Source organism: Anthonomus grandis, chromosome 1 (genome assembly GCF_022605725.1).
Source record: "Anthonomus grandis grandis chromosome 1, icAntGran1.3, whole genome shotgun sequence".
NCBI lineage: Eukaryota > Metazoa > Arthropoda > Insecta > Coleoptera > Curculionidae > Anthonomus > Anthonomus grandis.
Window position 1 is genome coordinate 57,525,822 of NC_065546.1, and position 26,145 is coordinate 57,551,966.

Here is a 26,145-nt window from a genome sequence, read left to right on the forward strand (position 1 = left end):
TCAATCTTATCTCGTAGTTCAACTAATGTCATGTTTTCCTCTATATCTTCTTCTTCTTCTCCTTAGTCATATCTTCATTTCTGAAGAGTTGTGACGTCATGTCTATGAACACTGATGAGTCGATTGTCTCCACTGTTGTCGATCTTCTACTACTCTTATATTTGTCAGGGTAAGCCTTGCGGCTTACCCTGTAATTTCTTTAATTTGGTCTATCCACCGTGATGGGGATCTTCCTCTTGATCTTTTATCTTCTACTTTGCCCTGCACGATAAGTTTTTCTAGATTGTCTTGGTCTCTCCTGGTGATGTGTCCGAAGTAACCCAGAATGCGGCATCGGCAGCTGGAGGACAATCGATCGGTGATTCTTAATTCGTTTAATATCGACACATTGGTCCGGTGTGCAGTCCAGGGTATGCGAAGCATCCTCCGCCAGCACCACATTTCAAAAGCATCTATTCGGTGCCTGTTGCTCGACTTTATTGTCCAGGATTCGGAACCATACGAAAATATCGAAAACACTAGGGTATTTACTAGGGCTCTTTTCGTGTTTCTGGTTATGGATCTGTCTTTCCATATCTTGGATAAGTTTGACATTGCTGTCCTCGCTAATGCTATCCGCCTTCTAATTTCTGTTTCACACCCTCCCTTGCTGTTTATTAGGGACCCTAAGTAAATGAATTCATCTACTACTTCAATTCTATTTTGCAGATTTCTTAACTGTATGGTGTTACTCCCATCAATGACCATTAACTTGGTCTTGTCTAGATTTATTTCGAGGCCTAGAGCTCGGCTTTTATTAGCGACCTGATCATTTGAGATTACATATCTTTCTACCATTGATTGACACACCTCCTTCAAAATTTTCCAGGGCTCGTCTCATTATGAATTCACTGTAGGCATTCAAGAGTCTCGGTGATAGGATACATCCTTGACGGACGCCTCTATGTACTTTGAAAATGTTTGATGTTTTATTGTCGAGACTAACTATGGCATTGTTATTTTCATATAAGTTGGTTATTAGAAATATGAAATGCGGAGGGACTCCCATTTTTTTCAATACATTCCAGAGATTACTCCATCGAACACAGTCGAAAGCCTTTTTGTAATCTATAAAGCACAAGAGCATGGGGGTATTGAACTCCCGAGCTTTCTCGATTAATTGGCGGATGTTGAATATTTGGTCCCTAGTCCCTCTTCTTTTAACGAAGCCTGCTTGTTCTGAAGGGATTTGACTCTCTTAGTAGTTTTGCAATCGTCTATCTATTATTTTAAGCAGGATTTTGCTGGCATGTGTGATTAGAGATATCGTTCGATAATTTTCGCATTTTTTTGTGGATCCCTTTTTGTGAATAGGCATAAATGCAGACGTTGTCCAGTCTTTAGGCCATTGACCACTTTGCCAGATCTTATTACATATATCATGTAGGATTTTGGTTCCCGGGTCTCCTAGTACTTTTATGAGCTGAGCACGAACTCCGTCTGTTCCTGGGGATTTATTTAGTTTTAGGTTTTTTTGTAGCTTCTTTAATTTCAGACATAAGAATATTGGGCTCCATTTTAAATTGTGTGTTTTCTTTCTGTTGTTCGATCGCTGTTTTGGTTTCTTCGGTGTATAATTCCTCACAATATTGTCTCCATCGTTCGATGACTTTTTCATCTTCCCATACTATCTTTCTGTCCTTGTCTTCAATTGTGAAAGTCTTTGGTTTGAATTTGCGTGTTACTTTTTGATACAAGTCTCTGGTGTCATGGGTGAGTTGATGTTCCTCTATATCCCTGCATATTTTTTAATGTAGTTGTTTTTATCCTGTCTGCATTGTCTCTGTATTTTTTTATTTAACCTCGTTGTACAACTCGCAGTCTTCTCTCGTTAGGGTGCCCTTCCTTTTCATTTCTTTTCGTTTGTTAATTGTTTCTATGGTTGCTTGTGTGATCCAGGGTTTGTTTGGCCGATTTATGGAGTTATGTGTTAGTTGAAGGTGATCTGCTGTCGTCTTAATAACATTACTCAATGCTTCCCATTCTTAGTCTGGGTCTTGTTTATTCATTATGTCATGTTTTTCGGCCTCCAATTTGTTTTGTATTTCTTCTTGAAATTGCCGTTTGGCTGTTTCCGTCATGTTGATCCTGTTGCGTTGGGGGTAGATTGTTTTTAGACGGAGCCTGAACTTTATTAGTAATAAATTATGATCTGAACCACAGACAGCTCCAGGGTAAGTCTTGCAGTTAACGACCGAGGATTTTCAGCGAGATCTGACCATAATGTAGTCAATTTGTTTTCTGTATCTATCTCCTCGTGATGTCCATGTGTATAGGCGTCTTTTATTATGTGCAAATAATGTGTTTGTGATAGTGAGATTTTGTTCTTGGCAGAATTGAAGCATTCGTTCACCTCGTTCGTTTCTTGTCCCTAAACCGAACGAACCAATTTTTCCTTTGAGTTGTTCATCTATATCTTTTGTTTTGCCAATTTTAGCATTCATGTCTCCAGTAACAACGAGAATCTCATTTTTAGGAAGTTCATTTAAGGTAGCATTCAGCTGCTCATAAAACGCCTCAATAGCTTCGTCCGAGGATTCACTAGTTGGGGCATAGGCTTGTATGACGTTGACGTTGAAAGGTTGCGATTTGATCTTTATTGTTATGATACGATCGTTAACAGTATTGTATCCTAAGACAGCTTTGGCGGTTGATCTGGGCAGTAAGAAAGCAACTCCATTGAGGCTTTCTGTATCATTTCCTGAAAAGTATACTGTGTTTCCTGAGTCTGTGGTGTAATGCCCGGATCCTTTCCAGTGTGTTTCCGACATGCCTAGCAGATCTATTTTGTTTGCGCGGGCTTCTTTTTCGATGATGTACAGTTTTCTTGCGTGGAGAAGCCCTTGGATGTAGCGGGTATTAATTCCTTCTCGTATGACGTTGTCCAAGACCGCTCCCCCCGGAGATCCGAATGGGAAGCTATTTAAACCTCCGGAAATTTTCGTATTGAACATAGTCATGATGTTCTCTTGGGAAAAATAATGAAGGTGGTTTCCCCTTGCTTTCCTTCATGGTTGGGATAGGAAAGGATATGTGGTGTAGGTAAGGATTATGGGTAGGACGTGATGCCTCCAAGTCGGAAGGTGGAGAACATCAGGTACTTCGCGTGGGCAGGTATGCCAAACCCTGAAGTAGATCTATTCTTCCTTGGGAACGAGAGAGAAGTATCTACCCGCTACCGCCAGTGTATATCACTTTGGTCAAAATATTCTCGGTTTTCGTTTTTATCCACATTGTCAAAATCTTCCCAATTTTCCTCCATATCCACATCGTCAAAGTCTCTCTGGCCAAGTAAGGATTCGGAATTGTGCAATGAAAACTGTTCGTCGTTCCCACTGCTCTCATCTCCGCTAGAACTGCTATTGCTAGAGCAAGCTACACTTAGTCCTGGTTAAACTTTTAATTTATTTTTCCGTTTCTTTTCTGGGTTATCCTTCTTTGCGATAGCATATCAGCAAAAGTTTCTGACTACAAAATGCTTGTACTACCACCAGCATTTGGTTTTTTTCGAGGGATACGTTTCAATACCTGCTCCTCATCAAGAGGGAAAATGCCCTAAATCCAGTTATTAAATTTTCCTCGATAGTTATATTAAGCTTCTCTAGTGTCTCTGCTAATAGACTGGGAAACGGTTCAAATTTTTAAATGCAAGCACACTGTCAAATAAAAGCTTATAAAAAAATTACAGTGGATTAAACAATGCGTTTTTTTATTTGTTTTTACCTAGAAGTGATGTACCTTTCTAATAAAAATATTTTTTTAAATATTACTTTTCGAAAGAGCTAAAAAAAATTTCTTTTTGGACTTTTTACAACTTTAAAAATAAGTACCCTTAATTTTGATGTCATTTTTTTCTCGAAAATTTAAGACATAAGAGTGACCCTGTAGGTTAAAAACTTCTACTTTTTATACCGATTTTAGCAAGGCATTACTTAAATACATTATTTCTTATTGGCTAATTAAATTTCGAGTTTTTCAAAAAAGAGGCAAAAAAGAATTTTATGGCTAAATCAATATTTACCAATTTTTTAAAATAAATAATTGTATTTTGTTGGGTTGGTGGATTGCAATAAGTTACAAAAAACATTAGAAAATGGTTTATTGTTTTACATGATAGTTTTGCTATCAGTTTCCAATAAGTGTTCAAAATGTCTGCCGCGAAATCTAATGCATAACCTACATCGGCGTTTAAAATTTCTCTTAATCATTCTGAATGAACGTTCATTTTGGGTAATTAATCTAGTTGCTGTAATTATTTGGTGGCGTAGCTCTTCCTCATTACGATTTTCCCTGGCGTAAACTCCTTAAAGTACCCCCATAGAAAAAAATCAATTGGATTGAGGTCGGGGGAGCGCGGTGGCCAACGAATTGTACCTCCCCGTCCAATCCAATGACCAAGGTAGGCCTCATTTAAAAACTGTCTCACCTGAAAGCTGTAATGGGCGGGCGCTCCATCGTGCTGCAGCCACATTGATTGACGAATTTTTAATGGAATATCCTGAAGTAAAACAGGTTAGTTTTCTTCCAAAAATCTCCTATAGATTTCACCATTTAATCTGGCTGGTAGTTTAAACGGCCCAATTAATGAACCGTTAAGAATGCCACTCCACATGTTCACACTAAATTGATGTTGAAAGCGGTCATTTCTAACAATTCTGGGGTTAAAATATGCCCAGTGGTGTAAATTGTGAATATTAAATATTCCCGCCCTCTGAAAACTAGATTCGTCTGACCATAAAATTTTGTTCAAAAATTGTGGACCCTGCCTATTGCGATGAAGCATTTCTCTATAAAATTCCACCCTCTTGTCATAATTACCCGGTAATAGATCTTGAACCCGTTGTACATGATAGGGATGCAACTGGTTTCTTCGTAGAATGCGGTGTACTGTTGTTCTCGGAATACCAAACCGTCTTGATATGCGGCGAACACTAGTTGAAGGTTCCTCTAATGTCATCTTCTGCCTCAGCATTTTCATCAGGTCTTCCTATTCTTCGAGGATTTTCAGGAATCTGCCCCTCCACGTATGCGTTATGCACTCGTTGAAACACCCTGTAGTCAGGATATCGTTCACGATATTCCCTTTTAGCCGCTCGAGCGTTTCCATTACAAAATCCATAAACATAATGCATTTCTGCATACTCACGGACGGTATAAGGCATTATGTGTTCAGAGAAAAAAAAATTAAAACTCCAAGTCTCTAAAACTCAATTCAACAAAAAATATAAAAAATATAATTTTGTGCCGTGTTATTGTTTTTTATTATAAAATATTCTCATATTTAAATTATATTTGTCAGTACTTAGCAGGTCATCTAGCTATAAGGTAATTTTATCTAATTTTAATATTTGATTTTGTTTTAGTGTGAGGTTTTATTGTAGTTACGTGTGTTTTTCTGTTTATTGTAGGTCTGATGATGCTTTATTAGTGAAACATGTCACCACCTGATTAATTAAAAAGACATTTTGAGACTGAGACTTGGAGTTTTTATTTTTTTTTCTCTAGTTACGTAGGTCTCTTTGAGATAATGGACGAGTTCTTTCAATTATGTGTTCAGTTGTATAAATAATACAAAATTGTATGTACTTAGCCAGTACCTGGACAACACAACACTACCTATTTTAAATTATTTTTAAATTTTGTTTACGACAAAAAACACGACAAATCAACATTGTTCAAAATAACCGCAGATAAATTGGTCGGTATTAGAAGTCGACAAACTTATGTATTTTTAAACATTTTTGAGACACTTTACTATCTTAATTTTATTATTTTTTCGTAAAATAATAAAGCAAAATGTTGATTTAGCCATGGAATATTTTTTTTGCTTATTTCTTAAAAAAATAAAAATTTAATTAGACAATAAGAAATTATTAATATATTTAATAATCTATTCAAGTACTTTGCTGGAATTAATATGATTTAAAGAAGTTTTTAAGGTTCAGGGTCACTCGCATGTCTTATATTTTCTTCGCAAAAAAATGGCATCAAAGTTAAGTACTTATTTTTAAAATTGTAAAAAGTCCAAAAAAACTGTTTTTCTAGTGCTCTTAAAAAGTAATGTTTAAGAGACATATCATTTCTAGGTACAATAAAAAAAAACAGATTGTTTAATCAGCTGTATAATTTTTTTAAAAGCTTTTATTTGACAAAGGTGCTGGCATTAAAAAAATACACATATATGGCTATAGCTTTTAACCTATTCACAATTGCATAACAACATAGGGGATGATTTTGATTGTAAATGACTCCCTCTATCTCCTGTTTGAGTTTGATCCATCACTTTTGGGAGTATATATATAAAAAAATCATTAATTTACTAATTTATAACAGCTACAAATATTTCTTTATTGAGCGTCTTTTATATTCATATGGCATTTCTTTTTCCATCTAAAATATAAATGCCTAACAAAACAAATATCTATATTAGCAATTATTATATAGGTAAGAGATGCCAAATCTTGCTGTTCAACTATATGCATTGAAAAATTCGTATTTTGAATTTTGGCGGTACGCAAGCCACACCTCCGTGGTGCCGGAATGCTCTCATTGGCTGGGCATATTTGTCTTTTAACGTATGCTGTTTCTGACCACCACTTATGTTTTTTTATACTTCTGAAATATCATCAATTTAGAAAGAATTAATGTAATTAATTCATTAACCTGTTGCTCTTCAACTACCGAAAACATTAAATTGAGGTTATGTTTATATTTGCGTTGTTGCCACTAGCAAAATCAGATGTTGCGTCCCAAATAACCCCAATTTACGGTACAAATTTCTACATCAAAATTATATCTAAAGCCAAATAACTAAAGCACATAAGTAAGAAAACATGACATCTCTCTTCAACTTACTGAATATGAATCACATCCGTCTCCGTTCATAGATATAGCGTGGTCATTTTTAATTTTTCTCCGGGCCTCCTGCCATCACCTGAAAACCACAAAAAATTAATTCGTACATTATTGGTGCTAAAACCACCTGGAAAACTTTCAAAAATGTTGTTGTCGGGAAAGGAAAATCGGTTGCATGTTCACTATAGGGCGGTTTCGATGTTAAATAGCGTTCGCGAACTTAGTTTTTCCGGCTTTCGCTGGAAAATCCATTAAGTTGGAAAACTCTAGGTGGGCCAGATTAGAAAACTTTTCCCGTATAAAATGTTTTTTTTTCATGTTTTCTTTTTTTTTTTTTTTTTTGTTGCTTATTCGCGCTTTATGCTAATGTTCTTAGGGGGCCTAAAGTGGTTTTATATGGGGTTTTAGGTATATGAGTGTAATTAGTGTTTTACTTTTAGTAAAGTAGTGAAAAACATGAATAAATTAGATCAAAATTCTGAAGTAATTATGGGCAACAAATTTGATTCGGTGGTGTCAAATGCCTATGTAGAAATTGTAAAAAAAAAGAAAATTTATATTTAGAGAATTTTTTTAATTAAATATGATAGGATACAATATAAAGAAATAAATATTCAAAGACATTTGAATATAAATAAGATCTAAAATAACGTCATAAAAAACAATTTTATAGATTTTTTTCCTTAGAATGCAGTGGCGTAGATTATTTTTTTTTTTTTAATTTACTGTTTTTGAGCTATAAGCCAAATATATGTTTTTTTTAATGGAACACCCTGTATATATATATGCACTAATAAATTTGTCTTCTTCTTATTTTTTCAAAAATATATAATGGTATGCACTTTTCCTTAAGAAACACAAAAATAAATGACAATTTTCTAAAATTAAGGACATAACTTACAATTTAAAAAAAATCAGCATTAAGGAAAAGTTCCTGATGATGGTTAATAATGCGCTGAAACGTTAGAAAACGTATGAATGAGATAATGTAAAACAATATTTATTAATAATGTTTCTATGTGTAATAATTTTAAATTTTAATTAGATAGGTGCTATATTCTAGCCAAATGATGATGAATTCTATACATTATAAAGGATTAAGCGTATTTAATAAATTACCAAATAATATTGAGGAATGTGATAATATGAGAGACTTTAAAAAATAAAAACCCTAAAAAAAAACAAACACGTCCAACGCATTAAAAAATAAATTTCGTTTAAGAAAAGTTAAAACTAACACAACTAAGCGTCTACCTAATTGCTCCTCTTTTCAACTATATCCTTTTCGTTTCCACTCCCAAGGCCCTATTGTCTTAACCCTTCAAATAAACAATCCATTTAGGAAGCTAATAAGGCTCCTATGAAACACAAACTAAACAAAATCTACATTTAAACCGTAGTAACCCCCGACTGTTTTCGACTTAATTAATTAGTTTTATTAATTAACCGGTCCCGGGGGCCGAGTTGAGTGTTTGCTCCGGTACGATGTTTTTTTCACCCTCTCTCACTCCGCCACGGGTTTACCCTTTTATGCCGCCGATTTCCGTAAAATGGCAACACAAGAGAAAACTCGAATTCCCACTAGGCTTAGTTAAGTGGACGTCAGTCACAATTTCTGTGTTTAAAGGTATGAAAGGCAAGGTTTTTGGCCCATATACTGTCGTCCTCTTCAATAGGAATGGATTTGTTCGGAAACAACATATATAAGTACGGGCGTGGTTTGCTTAAGCGTTCTTTGGTTACAACGCTTTTTTATACTTATTTTTTGTATTTCTTTCTTTTCCACTCCATTAGCGGCCAAGCAATTCAAACCCTTCTCACGATTTCCCTTATATTTACCCCAAACCGTTCACTATATAACCGGTGAGAAAAAAACAAAAACTTCAAACATTCACCCCTAGCACTTTAGAAAATAGAAATGTTCGACCTTTTTAGATAATATCGCCTTTCCACCCCCTTTTCCCTCAAAAAAAGAGACCGAGCATTAAATTAAAAAACTTTTACATCATCTCAGTACATTTGCAAATAATGGCATCGCGGGGTTTTTTTATGTTCACGTGTCCACTTAAAACCAGAAACCGTGAGCAAACGTTGAAGAAAATAGGAGAGAAGCTTTTAACACAAGTACGTTTTTTTATATATAAAACGTAATAAAGTTACACCGGATCAGGTGTTTTGGCACGCAAAACGTCCCCTTACTTCCTGCTTTATTTATAAGGAAAATTACGAATTTTACTGCCCAATTCGTGTAGAGAAAATGAAATTTTCCGAGCCGCAATAAAGAACCTGTTTATATCCATCTGTGGAAGTGCAATGAGAATATGTTTTGCTAGCATTTTCATTTTAGTCAGACTAGGGATTAGTGTGTTGTTTTAGATTCTTGTAGTGATAGGTCAAGAAGGCTTAAATTAAAAATTTACACACAAAATTTAATTTGTATACTTTCTTAAACGCGATTAATGTAATTAAATTTCAATGAAAAAGCGAGATTATAATGTATTGAAGAACTATTCAGGTCGCCTTTATACCTCAGAAACAGAATCAGTACAAAAAGCCCTTTTTGGCCCTAAAATAAATTCCCATTCATTCGTGCCCGCCCTAAAATAAGAAAAAACAGTCTGGTTTTGCCATTTCGCCTTAAAGATTTTTACATTTTCGCAGTCTGTACGCATAGAAATTTTTTAAAAAATTTATACAGGGTGCGTCAAAAATAACTTACGGAAAAATATGTATTTTTTTTCCAATAGAACTCCCTGTATTTAATGGCGTTATACTTTTCAGGACAACAAGATCATTACACTGATACCTTACTTTTTAAATTTCATTACGGCGTTGCCACGTAATTCGTATTTTTGGGATATTTTTAGTGTTTTAAGGGGTTTATTAAAATTCCTATAGCAACCGCTGTGTTCAATCTAGATAGCCGAAATTTTTATTGTAGTTAGTTTACGATATCAGATTTATCTTTCAGTAAAAGTCTAAAGTTTTTTTCATACAGAGCGTCTAATATAAATTTACCCATTTACTCAAATAAAACATGCAAAAACTCGATTTTTTAAAACTAGATTAAATAAATTATTGTTTATTAAAATTCAATTATTGTTCAAAACTTTATACGGATTTAAAAAAAAGAAGGATAGTAACGTTCATAAATTATAAAATTTAAATTTATTAATATAGAAGTTTCAAATTTTTTTTTCCTTCATTTCTATTTTTTGTGTTCTGAAACCGGATGCCATTTTTGATATTTTAAAAAAAATTTTTTTTAGTAACAAAATGTTAAGATTTGTCCTTTTAATATTATTTTAAAGAGATTTTGACGATATACATATTTAATATTGACATTTTAATACCGTAAAATTAAATGTAAAAAATATACTGGTTGGACACTTGTATTCTGGGACTTGGGAAATACATGCAAATATTTTAAATTTATTAATAAATCAGTCTAAGCACAGTTTTAACTAGCTAAGTTAGATTTTACTTAGCTAGTTAAATCTGTGGTCTAAGGAATGCAGGTAAATAAGTCGGGAATTAAATAAAACAATTTTTGTTAATTACGGTCCTCATTATCAACAAAGTGTGTAATATGAAACAAAAAACTGTACAAAAATTAATTTTTTTAATTTTAATTTCGCAAATGCTAAACAAAATTTTTTTTATATTTAAGGAAATGCTAAATTGGCTGGTATTGGCGATGAAACCTTACATGCTAAATATTTATGTCAAAACCACTTTAAAAGCGAGGACTTTCGGACAGCTAAACAATTTTACCTGAAGAAAGACGCTGTTCCGAAAAACTATGCAGCCTACACCAGCAGTCCGTTTACCAGCGACTGCGCAGAAGATCTGCAGGTATCATTTCCAAAGAAAACGTATGCAGAAATAAAACGGTTTATTGCTTGACCTTAGCTCGGAGGCTCGCTCGGAGGCTTCTTCCAGGAAAAAAGTAAAATATGATAACGAATTGGGAAATAAGTTTGTCAGTGAAATAACTTCATTACCAGATCATGTTGAGACTCCAACAAAATTAAAATTAAGAAAAAGAATTAGATTTATTACAAAAAAGAATAAAAATTATAAGAAAACTATTTTCAGATTACAAAATAAAATAGAAAAATCCAAATTAATGTATTCATCACCGCTACCGCTGTTAACTTTTTTATCACCAGTAGCAAAAACTTTTGTAGGAATGCAGTTAAGAGGTAAAAAACGTGTGATTTGGAATCAAATAGAGAAAGAATTTTGTTTATCATTTTACTATAAATCTCCATCGGCTTACCTTTTCTTGAGGAAAAGAGGCATCGTATTACCCGCTCTGTCAACCATTCAAAAACTGGATTTCACAAAATGATTTTAAAACGGGCATTGACAAAGATATTCAAGTTTTTTTAAAACATAAAGCTATGGTAATGCAAAAAAATGTCTCATAGCTTTTGATGAAATAAGCATCAAGGAAAATTTAGAATTTAATAAAAAGTTAGATCTAATAGAGGGATTTGAAGACCTAGGACCTTTAGGTAGGACTCAGAAAAAAGCTAATCACGCTCTTGTTTTTTCTATGAGGGGAATATATTTCAATTGGAAATTTCCATTAGCTTACTTTTTTTCCCAGAATTCAGTTCGTAAAGAAAACTTACAAAAAATAATTGTATATGTTCTTAGTGTTCTAGACACAATTGGATTTTTACCCGTTGCTGTAGTTTGTGACCAAGGGACGAATAATTTGGGCGCAATTGTTAGGTGTCAATACAGACTAGGTAGGTAACCATACTTTTATGTAAACCTTTTATGTAACTGTTAGGTAACCATACTTTTATGTAAACGGCAAAAAGATAATTGCATTGTATGATGTTCCTCATCTTTTCAAAAGCATCAGGAATAATTAGCAATCAGGAATAAGATTTGAATTATTTAATAAAAATATTTGTTTTGATATAATAGCAAAAATCTATGAAATTGACAAGGCATCTCAATCGGCCAGAATTCTTCCAAAAATAACTGATAAGCATATTAATCCTGATGCGTTTAAAAAGATGTTTTGTAAATTGGCACTACAACTTTTTTCTAATACAATGGCTGCAGCCGTTAAGACGTCTGTCACAAAAGGCTTTATTGATAGGGAAACGGGCACTAATACCGCAGAATTCTTAGAAATTATAAATAATTTATTCGACGCCGTTAATAGCAAAAGATTATTTTCAAAAAATCCTTATAACTGTGGAAAGTTCTCAAAACACACGGGTTATGGATATTTTGCAAAAAGGAAGACGTGTTTTCGAGTCTCTAATAAAAGTGAGTGAAACTTTAAATAAAAAAAGAAATAAAGAAAATTTCAAAAAGTAGACCGCCATGTTTTAAAGGTCTGGTTCAGTCCATAACTGCCATTCAAATTTTGTATGAAGACCAAAAAAAAGAAAATAATCATTTTTTGCTAACTAACAGATTAAATCAGGATTTTTTGGAAAATTTCTTTTTAATTGCTCGGCAACGTGGTGGCTGGAATCTTAATCCTACGGCTAGATCTTTCCGATTATTTTTCAGAATTAAAAGCGTAACGGATTTATTGACCCCTTCAAAAATTTCCAATTGTAAAATTGATTCTGACAAACAATTAATTTTAATTGATTCTTCTAAAAAAAAAGCAAACCCATCAACGAGTTTGGGAACAAATGAAACCCCTGAAATTGAAAATATTGTTGATATACCAAAAAATCAAGTCAAAATGTCCCTTAAGACGAAAACTTCTTTAAAAGAATGTGGCAATTCATATTACGCCGGGTATCTAGTAAAGAAAGTGCTGGAAAATTTAATTGTGAAGATTGTGCCCATTCTTTAAAATCAGCTACCTACCTAACCGATCCTTCACAAATATTTCTTTTAAATAAAAATTACGGTGGGCACGAAAACGCCTATGTATAGTCAGTCCTTCTACAGCAGTTACCGCGATTGTGGAAAAATCGATGCACTTTTTTTCAAATGAGTTTAAAAAAAATAAACATCAAGAATTTGTGGGGACCAAAATAAAAAACAAAGTTTTATCAAAAAATATGAAGTGGTCAGGACTAGCTGATCAAAGTTGCTATAAACATAAAGTTTTTTTTTTAACAAAGCTTGTTTATACTAATCTTTATAAATTTTGTAAATGGACCCGAAAAACTTTGCACAATAAAAAACAAAAAATTAAAAACTTAAAACACGAATAAACTAAAAAGTTTTAAAAAAAATCTTAAATTATAAAATATTATTTTTTTCTATATAAAAGCAAAATTGTAACTTTTAAAACGATTTTCCGAGTCTATACAGGGTGTCTCATAATCAACATCACAGGCTATAACTCTTATTTTTGAAGATAAAATTTAAAAAAAATTTTTATTAAATGTATGGATACTACCCAAAATTATTTAAAAAACTACCCCCTGACAAAATCATCCCCTAAAAACCACCCCCAACTTTGTTTTGTTCAATGGTACCCCCACTATTTTTTTATATTTTTAGAATTTTTGTAAAATAACTAATTCAATCGTATAATAAGGAATTTTTAAGTTTTAAAAATTAAAGGTTTTTGTGGCAAAAATAGGAACACAAATATTTTTAGTGCTTTTATTAAATAAATCAATAAAAACACTTTTGTTTTATTTAATAGAATACCAAGTTAATGTAATATGTCGACTAATAAATGAAAATTGAAATTAAAACAAACTTGGTATTCTTGTTTTTGCCACAAAAACCTTTAATTTTTAAAATTTAATAATTCTTTACATTGATGTTAACACATAATAATTTTTCTTATGCAATGAAATTAGTTATTTTACAAACATTCTAAAAATTAAAAAAAAAATAATGGGAGTGCCATTAAACAAAACAAAGTTGGAAGTGGTTTCTGGGGGATGATGAAGGTAGTTTTCCCTACAACTAAGTATTGAAAATAATTTTTGTATAAATGTTTATCTTTAAAATATTATAGCCTCTGACAATGATTGTGGGACACCCTGTATACATATTTCTTGCCATTTTTTGTTTTATTTAAAAACTTGAATACTTATACTTTATATTTTTTTTAATCCACATTAAAGAATTTTACTAAAGTTTCGACCCCTTTGCCGTTATACATTTTATATTTGTTTAATTGAAAACATTTTTTTAAAGTCGATATAATTCTTTTTTCTCATACATGATACTAATTTTCTTATTTACATTTTTATACTTTTATATAAAAAAATATAAATCATAGAGACTATACCAATAATAATAAATTTTTAACATCACTATTTTATATACGACATAATATTACTTTTTAAATTTCTAATACTAAATTTGTATATTTTTGAGTAAAATTGTTTTTTTTTGCTTATCAATTAGCTTAGAATACTTTATAATAACCACGTTTTGAATGAGTGACTAAGTAAATATGTATTTATTTTTATTTTATTAATTATTATTTTGTAATATAAATATTATGCATACTGTAAGTACATACTATGTCATATTATAATTAACTGTAAATATTGTACATTGTACATACTATACAAATTAATATACATACATATTTTCATAATTTAAAAGACGAAGTTTTTTTATTTTAGTTACGATTCTAGTTTTACATATTGGCAACAGGGCGCCGCATTTATATTACAGCTTTGGTATCACTGCTGCTGCGGCGGCCGATTTTTATGAGGTCCAAACTTCGCTATTCAAATGGGTATCTGTTGCGTTAGCTAGTTAAATCTGTGCTTTTATTAACAGAAAATAAAATTCTTCACAAAAAATAAGCTTTATGTATGGGGAAGACCACCCGGGAAGACGAAGGTTAAGCAGTTACAGCAGCATTAACCAATTTTTGTGCATAACTTTAATGAACATGAGGCACATGTTTTCATTACAATTTACTTATTGCTTCCAATATTTACACTGGCACTCTACGAATGCAAATTTCGACTTCTTCGTTACTTCTAGTTGAAGATTTCGTGTGCTCGGGTCTTAAAGTGATCTAAGCTTAACATAAACAAACAATATTAAAATTTTATTCCTGTGACAAACTCGACTTATTTTATTATTAAATAAAATTAAGGCTTTATTACCTCATTAGGGTAACGGTGATGATGCTCCAAACGCGGTGTACAAGCTCGCTAAAAAGAGTTTCGAGGAAACTCGTTGAAACTTAATTACTTAATTGGAAAAGGAGTTTCTTTATTATAAGCGCTCTATAGTTTTAATTATTATTTACCGAAATAAGACGGAGGAGTAATCACTTGACTGCTTTATCCAGATCGATTTATAACCCTCGTTCTCAGGGACATTTATCTTGTATTTACCAGTTTTTTTTTTTATTAAATCTTTTATATAACGAACTTGCGAGGATGCGCCTCAGCGATCTCGAAACGTCTAAATTAATATTAATCATGTCGCTCTAATAAAGCGCCCAAAGATAAATTAAGGATTATTTGAATAATGGCATTTTTTTGTTGTTGCAAGCAGCACTGCTACTATTAATTACGTTTTATAAAGACGTTTTCTAAGTTAATTAATTACTCTTGGACATTTTAAATTCCTTGAGTTGTAATGCAATTTTGAGGTAAGTTAACGCTTTAGGGTCATTATGGCTTATATAATAATATTAATAATAATAATAATAATAATAATAAAGGCCTTTATATTAAGCTCGGCCAAGGGCAGCATAACTGCTTACTTAACCGAGCGTTCCACATACATTATATACAATTTTGTAACAATAAATACAAGTATGAACATCTTAATTTTCAGACATTAAAGAAACAAATTTATGTATGAAAGGTAAATACAAAAAAAGTTGCCTTTTACAATTATATAAACATGTAAAGTTTGTACCTATATAAAAAAAAATGACATGGAGAAATAAGGCTATTTTTAGTTAAGTATGTTACAATTTGGATATAGAGAATCTTTTGAAATATTTTAGAAAGCACTGATAAATGGCTTATAGGTCTATAATCTGATAAACTAGTAGGGCTGCTTAAATAATAAGTAAATGTTTATAATAAAAATTAAGTATATTAGCTAATACTTGTTTTTAAATATATAATAATTTTAAAAAATCTATACACATCATGATTGATTTGATTGAAAAAGATTCAATTTTTAATTACTCCGGACTGTTGATCACTTCATTGTTAAACAATTTAGTGCATGCAATAAAATATTTAATAAATTTCTGTATTTCACGCAATGAAAATGCGAATCTTCTATTCAAGAGTTCCTAATTTTCTATTGAAAATTAAACGATCCATAAATATTTGTTTATTCCAAGCAATTCATGATGTTTCTCCTGAGATTATAATATGAATGTTTTCATAGGGCATAAAGCCTTTTTTCCCTTAAGTTGAAATTTAAAAAAACCACTATATAAACTTCGATAGCGACCTCAAAGACATAAAAAGGGCATTAAAATAACATAAAATGTTCAAAAAAAGGTCCTTATGGTTTTATTAATCTTGCCAGCAGCTGTACCCATCGATTACCCTGAAAATTGATTTAGACAGTTCGCTGCTTACATTAATTCTCGAATTAATTAATACGCATATGTTACCATGAAAATGAGACCTTTATGACTGACTGATAATTCTAAGATTAATGCGATCCCCATGGAGAATTACGTGCTATGCATGTGCATATGTCTATTGCTCTGTATATGGCGTAATGGAAGCGTGTGTATAATAAGTTTTATGGAAATTTCACCGCGTATACTAACCACATGTTTCTTAACTATAAGGACAAAACTTTCTTGTATTAAAGCCAAAATATACTATACTAAGTCAATTTTTTACGTAATTTTAACTGAGCTAAAATATACAAGGAATTAAAATGGACTTTAATAGTCTAGAAATTTAAAAATTAGGTGCTTTTAGGTTAAGGAATGGCACAACAAGTAATAAAGGATATTTAACTGCCCGAAAAAAAAATGTTTTTTATTTATAGCCACTTGAAACTAAACTTACTTCTTTAAAATTTTTCAAAATGACCTAAAAACAATAAGTTTTTCAATTAAATAATATCTAAAAAATAAGACAAGTTAAGGCATTTGAAGTCCAGGAACTTTATGAAGGATATTCCAGGCACTTGAATTTATTCTTTAACCCTTATAAGATTGACTTAAGAATAAAGTTACTTTCTCAAGTCAACTTTTTTTCAGGCACTTAAAAACGGTATTTAAGACTTATCTGACTGACTTAAGTGATGGGTTCCAAGTTAAAAAATAAATAAAAATTTTACTTTAAGAGTGAATGTATTTAAAGTTAACTAACTGCTTAAAAAACAATTAAAAATTTTTTTTGACTATCTAGAAGAGAACTAATTTAACTCTTACTTTTTAACTTTTTCAGACTTATTGAAAAATAGTTAAAAAGGACCTTGTCTAAGAATATGATTAATACTGTAGAAGCCCAAAAGCTGCCTGAAAAGCATGGACCGTTTGAATGGAAAAAAATTCAGGCACTTAAATTTGCCCTTTAAGCCTTATATCAGACTGACTTAGAAAATAATTTTTCAGTAAAAAAAGTGTCTGGAAATTAGAAAAAGGAAGTCTAGAAATCACTTTAAAAAAAGTCATCTACGTCTTTTGAGTGCCTGGAAGAAACTTTTTCTTAAGCACTTGAAATCATTACTTAAGACTTTTCAGCCTGATTTGACAAATGAGTATTAAGTTAAAAAATAAATAAAAAGTCACTTTAACAGTCTAAATTAGAAAATGGAAGGTATTTCTAGTATACGAACTGTCTAAAAAGCAATTAATTACTTTTGACTGCCTGAAAGAAAAAAACATTTTTTTATAGACACTTGAAACTGTTATTTAAACTTTTCAGACTCATTAAAAATTAAAAAGGAACTTGAAGAGTCTGAAAATAAAAAGGGCATTTGAAGTCTAAAGGCTGCCTGAAAAGCATTAAAATACATTTTGACTGCCTGAAAGAAAAAAAACTTCCAGGCACTTCAATTAATTTTTTAGACTGGTTTCAGAAATTATATTTTCAGTTGAAAAAAGTGAGAAATTAGAAAACTACAGGTATCTAAAGGCTAGAAACTACCTTAAATAAATAATAAAATGTTTTTTTTTAATTGGCTAGAATTATTTTTTCAAGCACTTAAAACTGATGAAAAAAATAAGATTTTCAATTAAAAAGTCACTTCAACAGTCTAGAAATTAGTTGAAAAAAAAATTAAAAGGAATTTTACAGTCTGAAATTTAAAGACTAAAGTCGTTTTAAGTCTGGGAGCTGCCCAAAAAGTATTAAGGGACATTTGACTACCGTGAAGAAAAAAATATTCTTTTATAAATACTTGAAGTGTTCGTTCACTTTTTCAGCATTATTAAAAATTAAAGCAGATCTTTAACAGTCTATAAATATGGAATTTAAAGGCGTTTAAAATCTAGAAACTACTTGAAAAGTATTTAAAGATTTTTGACTGCCTGAGAGAAAAAAAAATGCAGGCACTTGAATTTGTTCTTTAAGCCTTATATCAGACTGACATATTTTTTTTTTTTAAGGAAAGGCATTTAAAGTCTAATAATTATCTAGAATAAACAATCTACATCTTTTGACTACTTGGAGAAAAAATTTCAGGCACTTAAATTTATTTTTAACTTATGCCTTATCAGACAGACTTAAAAAATTCATTTTTTTATTTAAAAAAAAATGCGGAGTCTAAAAGTTGAAAAACCAGTCATTTGACGTCTAAAAATTAACGTATTTTGAGTGCTTATAAAATGTTTTTTTCCAAGCACTTGAATCCATTTAGACTTATCAGACTGACTTAAAAAATGGGGTTTAAATTAAAAAACAATTTAAAAGTCACTGTAGTAGTTTAGAAGCAAAATCAAATTTAGGATATTTGAAGCCTACCAACTATCTCAAAAATAGTAAATTGATTAAATTTGACTGCCTGGAAGAAATAAATAATTTTTTAAAGGCATCTGGAATAGGTTCTTATGGAATTTCAAATTGGCTAAAATTTGGGATATTTGTTAAAAAAAACTCCTAAAAGAGACTAACAGTTTGAAAATGAAAGTTTGCAAAAAGTAACAAAGAATATTTGACTGCCTTGAAGAAAAGCATTTTTTTTACGGTTTTTTTTATACTTAAAAGGAACTTTAGCAGTTTTTATTTAAAGGCATTTGAAGCTTATGTGTTATCTAAAATAAGCATTCAACGTCCTTTGAGTGCCTGGAAGTTATTTTTTTTCAGACACTTAAACCATAACTTTGTGTTGTTGATATCATTACTTAAAAATTATCACACTGACTTAACAAGTCTCTTCAACAGCCTAAAAATGTAAGAATTTAAGATATTTAAAGTTTATCAACTGTTTAAAAAGCAATAGATTACCTTTGACTGCCTGAAAACTGGAACAATTTCTTATGTAATTTTAAATTAGATATGGTTTGGATGACAGGTCTTAATACCGCATGAGTTTTATTAACCAAGTTAGTATGTAATGCGGTTTTAATATGTCAACATTGTATATGATAATTATTTGAAAGGCTGGAATTTGGAACCATGAATTGTCGATCATTTTGAAATAATTCGTGCCGATTACAAATTGATCAATTCTTGACCAAAAATAGTTGTATTTTGCTTAAAATTAAACTTTATTGCATGAACTAATAAAACTACATAAGTATTCAGTTACAATATTTAAAAAAATGCATGCATAAATGCTTAAAATAAGAAAATAAAATTGTAACTCAACTGTCTAGAATATTAAAATTAAAATTTTTCAAAATGACCTGAAATGATGAATTACCGATACAACCGTTCAAAATGGAGCACGAGCAGGCCGTTACGTTACGCCTGAAACTTTATACCAGGAATACTTGTCAACGTTACGTGATGACAAGTACGTTGAGATACAGCCACCGAAAAGAATGTTAGGCTATCATAGTGCCAATAAAACGGATTACCGACATCGCGACCGCAAGTTACGAAAGGAAGAAGAATAAAAGAAACCTCCAAGTAGTGTACAGTGCTTCAATTGCAAGGGTATGGGGCATTATCAATCAAATTGCCCTAATAAAAGGATGGTTTGTAAGAAATGCAATTTATTGGGTCACGAAGCCAATACCTGCTGAGTCCAGGTAGCAAAACTAAAGAATCGTCCAGACCAACAACCAGCTTGGTTACGTGGTTTTGGTGGTGGTACCATTTATGTTAACAGTAAAACTACAGCCGATTTAACAGTGAACCTAGCTTCTGTTATGGTGGTTCCTGATCATGTTCAAAATGTAGTTATTATTGTAGGGCCACCATTTATAAATAACGAAAACGTTACGGTAGTTATTCGTAATAATCAGGTTAGGTTATTCAATAACAATAATATAGACATAATGTTGAATTTTAATATTTTGTCACTACAAAGAGTGCCTCTACCGTCTCATCATATAGGTCATATATAAGTAATTAACGATAAAAGTCAAGGCGGCATTTTTATTGATATGCAATATCGAAATATTCCCCATCAACAACATATTATTCTAAGTTGTGATACGTATTTGGATGAATATTGTTACGTTCCTATATTAAACTCATCGGATCAAGATATTTGTTACGAAAAGGGCAAAGTAGTAGTTAGGGGTTACACTTGTTACGAAGAAGCAAATACTTTTGTCCCTATTTTAAATAATAAAGTTACGAAATTCAGCAAATTTTCTGTACAAGACATTAAAAATCAAAGAAATTCTAATCTTTCTTAAGATGATTTTAATATTTTATTAGACCTTCTTACTGAATATCGCGATTGTTTTGCTACAAACATTAATAAGTTAGGAAAAACAAATTCAGCAAAAATGACAATATTTTTAACGGATAACGTTCCTATAACCTATCGACCCTATCGTATGGCTTGTACTGAAAGAGAAATTGTTAGAGGTGTAGTTGCAGATCTTATGGAAAATGACATAATTCGAGACTCGTCCTCACCTTATGCAAGCCCTGTGTTGTTAGTTAAAAAGAAAAATGGTGAGCCACGAATGTGTATTGACTATAGGGCTTTAAACCGTAAAACTGTTAAGGATAAATATCCATTTCCCAGGATAGATCACCTTTTAGACTCACTTAAAGGGAGTTTTTATTTTACGACTCTGGATCTGGCCTCTGGATATCATCAGATTCCTATAGATAAAGAGTCAGTTCCAAAGACCGCTTTCATAACACCAGATGGTCATTATGAGTTTTTACGAATGCCATTCGGACTGGTAAATGCATCTGCCGTTTTTCAAAGGGCTATAAATCAAGTTTTAGGATCTTAGTTGACATCAACGGATCTATGCGTATGAGTTATGATTAACGATTCTCAAGTAGAGATCAACGGATCTTTCTAGATCAACGGATCTATATTTACGAATTAAGGTCAAAGCATCTTAATTAAGATCAAAGGATCTCCATAGATCAATGGATCTATGTACACAAATTAAGGTCAAAGGATCTTAGTTGAGATTAACGGATCTCCATAGATCAACGGATCTATGTGTGTAAGTAAGAATATTGTGTCTTAATTGAAGTCAACGGATTTCCATAGATCAAAGTGTTTAAAATCGATTTAAATAGAAAGAAATATCCCGTTCACGGGCTTTACACAATTTTCATTGTTAGCGCAGTTGTAATTATTACCCTAATTTAGTGTCTTTACGCTTCATTTCTCAACTAATGTGACAACGCAGCATACTGCGTTTGGGTTTAAAAATAGATTCCGCCCTGTTTTTTCTTCTCGGCCACCGATTGTGGTCTTATGTTTTTTAGGTTTAATTGTCACCGTAGTCGTAATAGTAGTTTTTTAAGAAGAAGTAGTATAAGTTTTGCTCTCCTTATACGCACACGTCACGTTGTTGACAATTAGACAGTTAGTAGCTCGCAGTGTTTGTTACCCCATAATTTAGTAATTATGTTTCTCACGTATTAATGATGCAAAGTTGTTTAGTTTATAGTTTTACACAGTAAAAATTTCTCTCGCCATAAAATAAATTTCGCAGCTATATGCTTTTGTGTTAGATATAGTTGTTATCTTAGTGGACAGTGTTTTTTGACGTCATTTACATTCCCAGTGGTTCTTTTTCTCTCACTCTGACTCTTGAAAACTTAGATTGGTTAGCATGTACTGATTGGGATAACCTATCTAATCTACAGTGAAATACAGTGTTGAATTGGGGTCAATAAAGTTATTGATCCATTGTAAGTGCATGCAGAATTTTAAAAGGGTTCTAACGACGGTTAAATTTTAAATAAATTGTTTTGTTCTAAATCATTTTGTTTTATTAATTAGCAAAGGCTAATTACAAATGAGCAAGGTTGAGCTAAGACCCAAACCACGCCACAAAGGATCTATGTGTATGAGTTAAGATCACAAATTTATATCTGAAATCGACGACGATCTATTTGTATTTGATCGACGGATCAAAGAAATAATACTTGAGGTCAAAGGACCTCGGCAATTACTTATAACGCTAAGGCGGTTGTTTTTTTGCAGGTCACTTTGCAGTGGATAAAACTTTAGGAGCCATAAGTACACGGATGTTTGTATAATAAAATGCCATCTGGGAAACGTCCTGGAAGACTTAACCCAATAGAAAAACTGACTATACCAATGGACACAATACACATTGATCATCTTGGACCGTTTGTTACGAGTAAAATAAAAAAAATGCCTATTTGATAGTCGTCGTCGACGCATTTACGAGGCCTTTGCACAGAAAAAGCAAATTGCAAAGAAAACTTTGCCAGTGTTACGTTTTCTGGAAAACATAATTGAAATGTTTGGTGTTCCAAGAAGAATAATTTGTGACCGAGGAACAGCGTTTACGAACAAAAGTTTTCCGGACTTTTGTATTTCGTTAGGTATTAAGCGCGTTCTATGTGCCACAGCTACACCTAGAGCTAATGGGCAAGTGGAGAGAATGAATCGCTCAATCCTCTCGGTTCTGACAGCTTCTATTGAGGATGAATCCCGTTGGGATGAGGTTATAAATAAAGGTAAGTGGAGAATTAATAGGAAAATCGCCTTACGAGGTTTTCTTTGGTTATCGACCACGTGGTGTAAATGACTTTTATCTGTCGTTAGAGGTCGCATGCGAAGACAAACGGCAAGACCTAGAGTTAATGCGAAATGAGGTTGTTGAGGTAACTTGAAAACGGCAACAAATGCAAAAAGAGTATTACGATAAGCGGCATGCCCCTGTTAGGAAATACGTTGTTGGCCAACACGTGTTAGTTCAAGCAAGTAAGGTCTCCAATGACGGGAAAAGTCGAAAGCTTGAACCGAAGTTCAAAGGTCCTTTTGCGGTATCAAAAGTCCTTGATAACGATCGCTATGTAGTAAACGAATTACAAGGATCAAAACGTTGTAGGACTGCTTATACGGGCATATGTCCTTCATATAGAATGAAACCTTTTGTTACAACAGTTACTGATGATGATCAGTAGACGAAAAATGTGTTTCGTCTTCTGAATTTGTTTATAATATAGATAACTAATTAAGTTTTTTTTTATTTTTTTTTTTAGTGAATCTAGCTTCAGGAGGTCGTGAAGTGTAGTAAGGAAGGCCGACTGTAACCTACACAGATGGTGCCAGTCTGTTTTTAATCCTACCTAATGGCCATCCTGGGCCCTGGGAAAAGCAAACAAGCCCAAACTGATTACAAGGGGGTCTTCAGAGAACCGAAAAGATAACGAAGCACCCTATCATAAAACCACCCAGAAAAAGAAAGTGGCATCACGTCTTCTTGGCCGGGTCTTCTTTAATCTTTTTTTAATCTTTATTTATTAAAATAATATTTTGTTCTCGAAACTTTATTTGTTTTATTCACATCAATTGCATCTGGCAACTCATGACATGTTAATTCTTTTTTTTTTCTTAATTTTTTCTGATTTCATTAAGAAGGTTAACCAAATTGATAAAAGTACTAAAGTTCTTTCTAAAAAAACCGCATGTAATTAGATATTGCATTTTTAACTTGTTGCAACCTTTTTTTAAGATATTTTATAAAACATTTTAAAACTTCACCAGAAATTCCATTTTTAATATTAAAAAAGTCTTAAGAGCTCTACCAAAATAAAGAAAAACAACTCCACCATTCACTTATAGTGGACTGACTGTTTCCTTATTATGGTATAAAGACTATATTACTTTTAATATTAAACAAATATATTTATATTGCCTAAAATAAATAGACATTTTTGACTCAAATTTATTTTTAAATAAAACCAAATTTCAGATCTGTTATCGCCTAATATCAGAACCGTACAGTGTCATCTATAAATATCGACTTAAATAAGCATAAATCAGGCCCCAAACATTTTTAGGCATATTTGGGTCATGTTTATCAGAAAATCAATGCTGAGGAGGTTTTTGGCGAAAGTTAGATCGCTTGGTTAACCCTCAACGGGAATCAATAATTAATATGTATTGTCCCTTGTCGTATGTGTGGTCATTAAACAAGCATTATTGGATCATGCTAATAGTTTGCCGATATGTGTTTGTATGTATACATTTACATAGGGCTTAATATACCATCGGTCAAGTGCTTTTGATTGGCATGTAATTGGGTTTCCTTTGAGGATATTTCATACTTATATATTTATTGGGAATTGAGAAAAATCGTGCTTGTTTTCTGAACAACCGTCTGGTGTTAAACTTTTCTCCCCTGTCATATTAAATGCTAAAATGTTCAATAGTCTGGCTCACATCATCTATATTTAAATCCCAGGGCCTGTCTATGGAAATTCGGTCTTTTGTAGCGTCTAAATGAGAGTCCGCCCTTAAGTTTAATTCGGACGAATCTAAATGTTAAATTATTTGAAAATATTTGTGTGTTAATTGCTTTAGTGAAAATTGATTTTGGGGAAGGGGGGTCATTTAAGAAAAACGTATTGGTCAAGGAAAATGATTTGTGGTATTTTTTTTTGAACATTGCTTATTATTAGATTGGTCTTAATCTATTTGTGTTTATTTAAACCAACAGCCAGTTTTTTAATTTTCAAATAAAATTATCATTATTAAAGAACCATAAAACTTACCCTCCTGAAAAAATCATTAAATAAATTTATTGAATACCAATTGTAACATTTTTTTTAAACAACGTTATTGTTTTAGATTTTTCTTTGTAAAAAATCCTAAAAGTAACAGTAATTCAAAGATCAAAAAAACGTACATTTTAAGTCAAATTCTTCTTTTAAATTTATTGAATACATTTTTTTTGCGTTTTTCAAATAAATTAAAGATTTTTCAGAAAACCGACATTTTTTAATTTAAATTCTCTTATTAAATTCGTTAGACACATATTTCTGCGTTTTTAAAAAAAAAATTAAGGTAGTAGGTATTTTTTTTGGAAAATATTTAAAAAAATTAAATTTTTTAAGTTTAAATTCAAATTCTTCTACTAAATTAGTTATGGTTCAACTTTTTAGGTATAGTTAATAAACTGATATATTTTGGAAAAAAAATCCACCAGAACTAAAAAATCAAGAAACTTATAATTTTGAAAATTTTAAATAAAATTCTATTAAATTTGTCGATCATATACCGTAAAACGGGGTTACTTCGACAGCGGGGGTATCTTCGACACGTAGGTACCTATAATATAATAATTTTTTTTTCAGGTTTCTTGGTGTTTCTCAGGTTATCCAATGTTCTGCTATAGTTTTTGTCCTATTTAATATATTTTTTTATTATATTTGCTTTTTTGTTTTATTTGTGTATTTTTTTTTTTTTTATGTTTTAGTTTTTTTCTTTGTTTCAGATACGGTAAGTTTTATTAAAGATAGCCGCGCACTTACGTCAAAAAGGTGAGAGGTAGACCTTACCTCAACTACAGAAAGGAGAACATGGATAAGGCTATTGATGCTGTGAAAAAGGGCATGTCCAAACTACAAGCTAGCCAGAAGTTCAAGGTGCCGAGAACAACGTCGTCCATGCGTGTTGACTCGCGAAGAAGAACAGCTGTTGGCAAAAACTCTTGGTGTCGTAAACGACTGGGGCTTTCCCATGACTCACGAGGACATTCGTCAAGTTGTGACAAAATTTGTGACGAAGCAAGGTAAGAATGTTCCGGAATGGAAGAACAACAAGCCAGGTCTGGATTTTATAAAAAAATTCGCTCAGCACGTCACCGAGCTGCCGTAGGTAAGGAGTAACTTCAAAAATTTTTTGAGAATACAAGAGACATTTTAGAATATGCGTCACCAAAAAATGTTTACAATTTAGCCAAGATAGTTGAACGGCTCGTTAAGG

At 31.9% G+C, this 26,145-nt stretch overlaps 1 protein-coding gene across 1 annotated transcript in view; it reads right to left on the reverse strand.

The window, feature by feature from the left end:
• LOC126738994 (potassium voltage-gated channel protein Shaw-like) overlaps nucleotides 1-26,145 on the reverse strand; it is a 131,872-nt gene that overhangs the window by 59,463 nt on the left and 46,264 nt on the right. Inside the window, exon 2 of the mRNA XM_050444520.1 lies at nucleotides 6,895-6,973. The gene's annotated coding sequence lies outside the window, so the exon portion shown is untranslated. The remainder of the gene's footprint in view (nucleotides 1-6,894; nucleotides 6,974-26,145) is intronic.